Source organism: Mustela nivalis (assembly GCF_964662115.1).
Source record: "Mustela nivalis genome assembly, contig: HAP1_SCAFFOLD_1050, whole genome shotgun sequence".
In the NCBI taxonomy this organism is placed as follows: domain Eukaryota; kingdom Metazoa; phylum Chordata; class Mammalia; order Carnivora; family Mustelidae; genus Mustela; species Mustela nivalis.
In genome coordinates, this window is record NW_028135614.1 from 4,574 (window position 1) to 12,761 (window position 8,188).

Sequence of the window (8,188 nt, forward strand, 5' to 3'; positions counted from 1 at the left end):
TGGGGAGGACCCCACAGGCTTGCTCTTCCCACTGCTGCAGAAGCAGCTGAAAACAACGAGTTTTTCAGTTTGCATTATGTAGAGTGGAAAAGTCAACCATAAAGATCATTCAATTTTTAAATGGGTTATTCCTCAGGATAAAAACAGTTCCAAAAAATAATTTCCGAGAAGTTCAACATATTCCTCCTTCCAGGTGCCTGGCATGTGATGGAATGTTGTTAAAATAAGTTCTGGCCCATCAGCATGCCAGACAGAAACTGGAAGTAAGCTGTTACAGGTCCCCAAAGGCTCCGTCACAACCCTAAGGAGAAGACATAACTTTCACTGTCCCAAAGTTGTTATGTTTAAAAAAAAAAAACCAAAAAAACAAAAAAAAACAGGCACAGGTCGAACATTTTAAATTACAGACTTTCAATGCAGGGGCAGTGGGGGCAGGGGGGGGTGTCCCCCAACTACCCCCAAATGTTTCAGCTATATATAGTGACTTACCAAAGTGACTCCTCACAAGTACCTACAAGGCGACTGACAGGCAACTGACCGATGAGGAAGGTATTCGGACTGCTTAACAAAACCAACACAACTTAGAATCTTTATTATTAAGAAGAGAAAACCATTTATTAAACACTCGCCAGGCACCAAACCCTCTAGGCACTGTCACACGATCTACTCATCACACGGCTGCCAAACTCAGTGCAGAAACTGAGGCTGAGTAAGTCACCTAAGGTCATGCAGCACCAGAAACTGGATTCCAACCAGGTCTGACATCAAAGCCCACCCCAGCTTGCTGCAATGCTTCAGAACCTAAGCTTTGTGATGATCAATAAACTACATGCTTAACAATGTTTACACATCTCTGTTAGAATTCAGAGAAAGGTTTTTTTTTGGTTTTTTGTTTTTTTTAGTTTTATGCTTTTATTAATACAAATATGACGTGCACAACAAGCTGTCTATTCATTTTCTTCACTGCGCAGCCTGGCATTGGGATTGGTGACTCTGATTGCCAGCTGGGCTGCTCTTTCCACAATAGCTTTGCGGTTCTTGGAGGAGACGTTTTGAGCAATCTCTGCACAGTAAGATTTGCTACACATCAGCAGCACTTCAACTCCTTGACGTTGTGCACTAGGAACTTCCTGAAGCCACTGGGCAACATGTGCTTTGTCTTCTTGTTGCTCCCGTAACCAATGTTGGGCATCAAGATCTGGCCCTTGAATCTTCTGCGCACCCTATTGTCAATGCCTCTTGGCTTCCGCCAGTTGCGCTTAATTTTGACATATCGGTCTGACTGGTGCCGGATGAACTTCTTGGTCCTCTTTTTAACGATCTTGGGCTTCACCAAAGGTCTGAGGGCAGCCATGATGCCCAGTAACAGATGGCTGCCACCTCCGCAGGCAGCGCCGAAGAAGAGAGCCCAGGGAAAGGTTTTTAAAAATAACATACACAAGGGGAAAAAATGATACAGGTTCTGGAGGCAGGCTGCCCAAGGTTCAAATCTTGGCTCCTCCACTTGCAAGCTGTGTGACCTTGGACTCCTTTAGCTCCCCTGTGCCCATATTTCCATGCATTAAAATGGTAGCCATAACAGACCCTATCTCCTAAGGCAAATAAAGCATTTTGGTGTTGTTGTTCTTGTTTTAAGATTTTATTATTTATTTGACAGAGAGAGAGAGACAGGGTGAGAGGGAACACACACAGGGGGAGTGTGAAAGGGAGAAGCAGGCTTCCCACTGAGCAGGAAGCCTGGTGAGGATTAGATCCCTGCACCCTGGGAGCATAACCTCAGCTGAACAACTGAGCCACCCAGGTGCCCACAAATAAAACATTGAGAATCATTCCTGGCAGGAGTTAAACCTCAGAAGGTGTGGGCTGGTGTTACTTCTTGCTGGCCACTAGATAGAGTCAGCAGCCTCAGGCCCACTGTTTTAGCAACTCATTTGCATAAACAAAGACCAGGCTCAGCCACTTTGTGCTTACCCTATGGTTTCTTCCTGTCACTAACATCTCTCCTCACTCCTGCTCTGTGGCACTAAGCTCTGGGCCTCAACTTCCCATCTGTCAAATGAGGTGAGGAGCCCAGCTGATCTATCTGAGGTCCTTCCAGCTGGGCAACCTAGGGTTCTTGGTAACTCAGGGCCCAGAAATTTCAGAACCATCCTAACACAAACATTACCAAATGACACTCACTCAATTTCCTCAAATCTTCTCTTCCGTGTTATGTATAAATGCTTATTTTCATGGCAAATCTTCTCCAAGATCCCAGAGCTCCACGAGCACCCAGAATAGGCTGGGCAGGCATCCCCAGTGCTGAGGCTGGGGACATGATGGTCAGAAGCTCTGACCTCCAGGGGAGATGGATTCCAAATCAAGCTGCTCTGATAAGCAGGTCTTCCCTGTTAGAGAGGATTTCAACAGAGCACAGTTAAGAGGAAGTGCAGGTAAGAAACTCAGAACTTGGCCCACCGGACAGAGGGCAGTAGGACAGTGGGCCGGAGGGGTGACAGAGGGATTGAGAGGAATGGCACGATCAACAGAGGCCAGCCAAGGCAGCCCTGATGCTCAATGTGAGAGGGTGGGCTGGGGATACACTGTGAAAATGGCTTCAAAGGCAGGAAGCAAGCCCAGCTCAGCACAAAGCAAAGTCCTGAGCAGGAACCTTCTGGGACCAGGTTGGACACTAAGGTGAGCTGAAAATGGCTGTGGCACCCAGTGCAGTCTGAATCTCACCCATGCCTCTCACAGGCTGGGTGACCCCGGACCAGTTATGCTATGTCCTTTAATGTTTCCTAAAGGGTATATTCACTCCATAACCCTGAGCCATGTTCTCATTTCGGTGAGTGTGGGAGGCCGCAATAAGGCTTGAGACGAGAACCAAACCAGACCCTGACTTGTGCCTCCTTTAAAGTCCAAATAACCTAACAAAAGGTTTAGGACGGGAAAAGTTCAGTAGCACTGGGAAAGAGTCTGTGCTATGTGTTGTGCGCTCGTCTACGTGACTTCCCACACGCTTACTAAACAAATGAGAACAATTCGGTTGGGCTAAAATGTCCGTTGCTGGTCCTTGCTGCCTTAGTACAGCCCATAAATTACTTTCAGGTTTGCTGTATTTGTACTGGCATCAGCCATTTGGCGTCATGAGCAACCGTAGTTGCTTAACTAAACACAGATGTAATGTCACTATATATATGGCCTTAATGCTTTGAATAAACTTAGCACTGTTGGACATCCTCCTCAGTGCTCCTCCTGCCCCCCATCTCTTTGCTTCTCGATTTCTTTTCTTCACCCTCTTACCCTCATGTTCCTGGTTGATTTGTTGCGCCGGCCACAACAGGTGAGGATCTGATGGTGCCCACAATCTACAGAGATCCAATATATACAACTAGGACAGCCTGGAGGGGGGTGGGCAACCCAGGCTGGACAGGGAGTTAAGAAGGAGTCAGGAAGGGCACCTGGGTGGCTCAGTGGGTTAAACCACTGCCTTCGGCTCAGGTCATGATATCAGGGTCCTGGGATCGAGTCCCGCATCGGGCTCTTTGCTCGGCAGGGAGCCTGCTTCCTCTTCTCTCTCTCTGCCTGCCTCTCTGCCTACTTGTGATCTCTCTCTGTCAAATAAATAAATAAAATCTTAAAAAAAAAAAAAAAAAAGAAGGAGTCAGGAAGGGCGCCTGGGTGGCTCAGTGAGTTAAGCCGCTGCCTTTGGCTCAGGTCATGATCTCAGGGTCCTGGGATCGAGTCCCGCATCAGGCTCTCTGCTCAGCAGGGAACCTGCTTCCTCCTCTCTCTCTCTCCGCCTGCCTCTCTGCCTACTTGTGATCTCTCTCTGTCAAATAAATAAAATAAAATAAAAAATCTTAAAAAAAAAAAAAGGAGTCAGGAAGAAGTCATTCCCACACTTGAGGCATGGGTTGGTACTGACCAGAGACACTGGGCAAGAGACAGTGTCCTAGGACTGCTGTAAGACTAGCCGGGTCCAGGCAAAGCACCTAACAGTGGGTAGATGTAACCCATCTGTAAAAGGTGGACGGGGGGTGGTGGTTGCAGCTGGTTGAGCATCTGACTCTTTGTTTTGGCACAGGTCCATTCACCTGGCCCATTCACCTGTGCCTGCATGTGTTCCGTGGTGTGCTCTTTATCTCTCTCTCTCTCTCAAATAAATAAATCTAAAAAAAAAAAAAGGAAGTCAGGAAGGATCAGGAGACCTGCTGTTAAGGTCCCAAAGACTCCACCCTCCTCAACTAGCCTCCGGAAATAAAGTAAGTGGATGCCCAGGAGCCTCCTGGACACAAAACTTTCCAAAGCAAAGCTTTCAATTTCATACTGGAGAAAAGGTTGCTGTGCAAATTCAAGACAAAAAAGCCAGCCAGGGTGGGATGGGTTTGGACGGGGTTGGTCCTGTAGGGCTCTGGCCACTAAATGCCCACTGCCCAAGCCAGGAGCCTGGAGTCTGTGCAGCCAGTGCTTCCTGAGGGTTCCACATCATGGCCTCGCCCTGAAGTTTCCTCCTGGAAGCTCCTTACCCAGGGAGGCCACCTGTGAGCAGCCCCTCACACACACCCCAGCTTCTGCCCCTCCATCCAGCTGGAGTGAAGGATCCCCAAGCTGCTCTCTCTGGTCTCTCCTGCACAGAGAGGAGTATGTGCCCCGGAAAGGAGGGTCCCTGAGGATACCTGAGTCCCTGGCCCGAAGACAGCTGGCTTGAGAATGTGGGGTTTCGGTGCTCTAGGCACAGCAGTTCCTAGAGGAAACAGGGTAGGGAGCTCCAAGGTGGAGGGGAGTCCCGGGAGTCTGGGATGGCAGATGCCAGTGGCCCCCTAGTGGAAGGGTTTCAGTGACCCCAGAGGTGAGACGGGCCAGGGGTCAGGCCTAGAGTTGTACAAGGACCTGTGGGGTAGGGGGCCGGAGATGGAAGTGAACCCAGGGTGGTTTCAGGCCCAAAGTAGAGGTGTGGGGGTGGGGTGGGGGGAAGGGGTCCATGGGCCAGAAAGGAATGGTATCCTGGGGCTCCTGGGTAAAAGACACTTGAGGTGGAGGGGGCCCAGTGGGGCCCAGGCCGCGCGGAGCCAGCTCCTCTCGGGCTGGGGAGCCCGGCGATTCTGAGGGACAAAATTTTCCATCAAGTTCTGGAAAAGAAGCCTGTCAGCACAGGCGTCTCTCCGGGGGCCAGACGAGCCCAGTGGTGCTGGGCCCCTTGATGTCAATAGGGCCCCACGGGTTCCCTGGATACCGAGAAGTGGAGCGAGGGCTGTGGGGCAAGGGCTGTGGGGCAAGGGCTATGGGGCATAGGAGCACCAGGCCAGCAGGAACCTGTCCGCCAGGCCCCCCTCCTGCTCCCTTGGACGAAGCAGCAGGTGGCAGCGGGCAGGAGGGACATAGCCTCCCTCTCTCCCTAGCGCCCCTACCCCTCCCCAGCCCCTCAGTGCCTGAGTCAGCAGGGCACCAATGCACTCCCCAGCGCCCTGCCCTGCCAGCCCAGAACCCCTGCCTCCCCGGGAGGCACTACTTGCTCAGTGAGTTCGCTGGGCCCACAGAAGGCGGTGGGCGGGGCAGGCAGTTGCGGGCGAGCTGTGGCGTGTGGGGGGAGGCAAACAGTGGTGCAGGCCTCTGCAGACCCGCGCGCCCTCGCCCAGCCTCCTGTCTGTCCTGTCCAGTGAGGGGCCTGGCTGCGCCCCCTGCCGGCTCCTGCTGCTCTTCTACTGAGTCCAGGACCCCAGTCCCCCGCCCAGTCCCAGCCTCCCTGCCCCTGCTTGAGCTCCAGGCTAGGCCCGCTGCCGCTCCTGGGCAGCCGAGCTGCGGCCCTGGTGCAGTGTGGCTGGCCCTTTTCTCTCCCCAGGGCACAGTGGAGCCGCGAGGGAAGGCCTGAGCGGATCTTCCGTCTGCTCAGTGCCAGTGGACACTCTCCAGGGGCCTCTCTACCTGGTGGGCTCCACCCATGGCCATCTTGGAACCCCTGGAATCCCCTTCAGAGACCAGGTGAAGCCCTCCTTGGGGAATCCAGGCTCCTGGGACCAAGGCGAGTTGATCTTGTGTACTGCTGTGTTTGTTCCCTGGCCTGGCATGGATTGACAGTTGCTGAATTGATCTATTCTGGGGTCATCAAGGGCAGAGCAAAGAGTTCAGGGCTGGGATCCCCAGGCCTGGGGTCCACACAGGCTTGGAGCCCTCTTGGCTGTCCCTGACAGAATGACCAAAGAGGAACCCTCAGAAACATGGATCTGCCTTGAACTGGCAGAGCATTCAGGGACAGGAAGGGGAATGTCTCCTTCGCAGAGTATCTGGAAGCCTGCAGTGGAAGATGGATTTGTCTGAGCCATGGTCATTAGTGTTGGGCCAAGGAACCCCTGGCTTGTTTCTCCTACCTGCATCCTAGGTCTAAAAGGGTGTCTGGGTGGCTCCCTCAGTACAGCATCTGTCCAGGGTCCTGGGATCCAGCCCTGCATCTGGCTCCCTGCTCAGTGAAGATCCTGCTTCTCTTTCATCCTCTCCCTCTACTTGTGCTGTCAAATAAAATTAAAAAAAAAAAGTTAAGAGGGGGGACAAAATGGCGTGGAAGTAGGAGGAGGTGTCTTTTCAACTTGTGCCCCAAAATGAGCTGATTACCTACCAATCACCCATGAACTCCAATCACCCATGAAATCAGCCTGAGATAAGAATTATACATGTCTGGATCTCTACAGGGGGAGAAGAAGCCAGTGGGCAGGTAAAGCGGAGTGGGAACTGTGAACTGATATCAGAAGATAAACAAAAGGGGGAGGGAGCTACCAGAGGCAACCAGTTGGAAAGTAATACCCCAATACAAGCGAGAGTGCCCTGCGTCTGGGGACCAGCATTAACTCGGAGACTGGTTGAAAGCACTCCAAAAGAGCAAAGCATCTCTGGGGAAATTGTGGGAATCGGGGCGGCTAGGGACAAGGGCTTAAGTCCCTGGTCCCAGGACAGCCTCCCGTGGCGCTGAGGCAGAGAGTGCGGCAGAGAAACCAGCTCTTGGTCCCTAAGCTGCCAGCGCAGGGAGAATGCATGGGGTCCGTTTCCTGTGAGGGGATGGGAGCCACACCAGGGGGCAGAATGCAAGAGTCCTGCTATAGAGCCTGAGATACTCCCCTGAGAGAGGTATAAAGGCCCAGCAGGTGCCCTTTGATACACGCCCTTGTTTCAGAGCCTGCACCAAACTCTCGCCCCAGAGAGGTGCGTGAAGGCCCAGCCTGGTGCTCTAGGACCTGTGCCCAGTTCTCAGAGCCTGAGACCCGCGCGAACCTCTGCCTTCCCTGAAATTGGTGCGTGCAAGGTGGGCGCTCTTAGACCCAGAAAGACGGGGCACTCCCAGCCTGGGCCAGCGGGAAAATCTCAGTGTGCGATTGCTGCTTGGAACCTCTCTAGCAGTCTAGAGGTGCCCAAAGCTGCTGCTGCCATGCTTTTGGGTACAAGCAAAAGAACCTCCATCCCCAGGGACAGCGACTTGGAACCTGCTCTGCCAGCGGCCAAGGGGGAACTTATTTGGGCTCTGTAGCCAGACTGAGGCTTCTCTCTGAGAGAGAGGATCAGGGTGCGGTTTGTTTTCCTCTAAAACTACAAAAACCATCAAAAGCGGTCAAAGTGAGAAAAAAAAAAGTGAACAAACAAAAAACCGCCAGAGAACAAAAGCCTGAAAAAAAAAAAAGGTTTCCTCAGAGCCCACCCCCTTGAGGGGGGCAGTAGGACTTAAGTCAGGGAACATCATTGACTGAAAACCCACATGGCAGGCTCCTTCCCCAGAAAACAAACCAAGAAAGAAAAAAAAAAAAAAAGAGAGAGAGGGAGAGAGAAAAAAAGTACTACAAGAGAACTACCACTACTTCATAGGAAAACCTTTATTTTTCATTCATTCCCACGATTCTGGTTCTTTTTATATATATATATAGGTAATTTTTTTAACCCCAGCAGGATGGAGGAAGGGGTACATGGCTGAGTGCCTCCCGGGACTGACCCTGTGTGACGCCACCCGGTGCCTGCAGCTGCCCTCTGGAAGGTGTTGCTTTAGCGGCAGAGCCGGAGGGCACCACGCGTGTGTCTGTCTCCAAAGTCCTGGGCACCACATCCCAATGCCTTCCTGAGAAGCAGAATCAAGGACAGTTGCTGATCTTCATTCCTTCGCACCAAAGGTATCTCATACACCATCTTTGGAAGTTGGAGCCAGGGGGCGCCTGGGTGGCTCAGTCAG

General features: G+C 52.1%; 1 pseudogene across 1 annotated transcript; it reads right to left on the reverse strand.

Annotated features, from left to right (window-relative positions):
• Positions 1 to 917: 917 nt before the first annotated feature.
• LOC309857667 (large ribosomal subunit protein eL32 pseudogene) lies at positions 918 to 1,423 on the reverse strand (annotated as a pseudogene). The gene has a single exon. The product of its transcript is annotated as a large ribosomal subunit protein eL32 pseudogene (transcript).
• Positions 1,424 to 8,188: the final 6,765 nt, after the last annotated feature.